Genomic DNA, 1,955 nt, shown 5'->3' on the forward strand with positions numbered 1-1,955 from the left:
GTGTTACGCCCGCGTATGTTGCTCCGGAGGTTATAACCAGAAAAGGCTATGACGGTTTGAAGGCAGATATATGGTCCTGTGGGGTGATTTTGTTTGTTCTGATGGCTAGTTATTTGCCGTTTCATGATGCCGATCTGATGTCTATGTATAAAAAATATGCAAGGGAGAATTCAAGTGCCCGCCTTGGTTTTCTTCTGATGTTAAGAGGCTGCTGCCTAAGCTTTTGGATCCCAATCCCAAGACACGGATCAATATTCCCCGACTCATGGAAGTTCCATGGTTCAAAAAGGATTTCAAACTCGTGAACTTTGATACAGAAGAGGATGATAATGGTAACAGCCTTGAGGATGTGGGTTCGGTGTTGAATGTCTGCACCGAGAGCACAAAAAAGAAGCCTGTTGGAGGTCAAGAAAGTCAAGGTGACCTGGCTGTTATGAGGTGTGCTGTAAGACAAAGACGCAATCCAAAAGAAACTGCAGATTTGACAAGTATCCAACAATTGGTAAATGCTATCGAATGCTATCGACTGCAATACGCATTCAGGCTTACTGGATATCATTAAACAATGTACATATGTGGGGATGGCAAATGATATTTTGGCATTGCTGCAATATAAAACACAATTGTATCTTGTAAATGTTGTGACGCTGAGTAGGGAGCTTATGTATCAGCAGGCTGTGCGACGATTTGCTCATTTTAATGCTATACAACTTAGTAATCCTGCTTCTGTTTTTAAATTGCTTATGATTGCCCTCGATGAAAAGGAGCAAGCAGGATTGTGGCAGGAAAGTGATGGTCCAAAAGACGAGATTGCAAAGTTGAACATGCAACTTCTTGAAAAGAAGGCTGAACTGTTAGCAGAATATTTTGGTATTAGAATTGATAAGCAAGGAAACCTGCATAGCCTTCCACTAGTGCTCGACCAATATACTCCTGACGTGGACCGTCTTCCCTATTTTGTTTGGACTTTGGCAAATGACATTGATTGGGATGAAGAGAAGGAGTGTTTTGAGTCTCTGGCTGCTTCCATTGGTGACTTTTATGCTTTGCATCCACCACTATTGCCAAATCCCTCTGGGGAAGGATTGAAATTTTATCAGATATCAAAATCAAAGTGTAGCATTGAAAAACCTACTGCAAATGAACAACAACTACCCAATTTTGTGAGGCGCTTGGAGGAAGGTCTATTCAACGAAGCTGCTTCACAGGAATATCTTTGGATTCGAACATTTTGAGGAAAAATAAAGACCGGTACACAGGTGGCAGTTTCCTATGTTTCAGGGGATTGAGAACATGTGACATTGAAGATCAAACATGAAGCATTAAAGGTCCATCACAGCCACCGCCAGAAGGGAACTAGATGTCAGAGAATGAACCTGTTTTCTCTTTTTTCTCGTAGGAGTACTATTTTGATTGTAATAAATGCTATTCAGCATTATGACGAATTAGAATCCTAATTGTTTTAGGATTCTAGAGCTGTCAATTAACAGTCTGTTGTATTTATTAGTTAGTTTCAAATGTTAGTAGGTGTCATCATAGGCAGAATTGGAGTTCCCCTCACGCTGGAGGAGGAACCTCAGTTAGGTAGAAGAGCTCTATATATATAGCTGAAACAGCAATGTAATACGGGTTGGAAAATTTTTATAACAGAGTACTGTTTTGGCTTATGTAAAGACAGAGTTCAGTAATATAATTTGACTGCTTTTCTTCTCAGGATTCATGAAGGATTTCTATGTTCAGAATGTATGATTTTATCTTTTCCTTAATATCTTTTGCAGTTGCATAGATGTACAATCACTCAGAATTCACTGATTGTGCTCTGATTTCCTGTGTGCATTTATGAGCTGTGGTTCCATATGTGTTATGTTCTGAATATTCAAATGCTAAGTGCCCTGACTTCTATGCAGAGGCAGTACCATTGTTTACTGAAGTGTGATTGACTCCATAGGCCCAAT

At 39.9% G+C, this 1,955-nt stretch overlaps 1 pseudogene; it reads left to right on the plus strand.

Moving 5' to 3' along the window:
• The first annotated feature begins 581 nt into the window (after positions 1-581).
• LOC149186123 (DNA mismatch repair protein MLH1 pseudogene) lies at positions 582-1,235 on the plus strand (annotated as a pseudogene).
• The last annotated feature ends 720 nt before the right edge of the window (positions 1,236-1,955 follow it).

Source organism: Pinus tabuliformis, chromosome 3_1 (assembly GCF_031772625.1).
Source record: "Pinus tabuliformis cultivar Carrire ecotype Pingquan chromosome 3_1, CPIR1, whole genome shotgun sequence".
NCBI classification, from domain to species: domain Eukaryota; kingdom Viridiplantae; phylum Streptophyta; class Pinopsida; order Pinales; family Pinaceae; genus Pinus; species Pinus tabuliformis.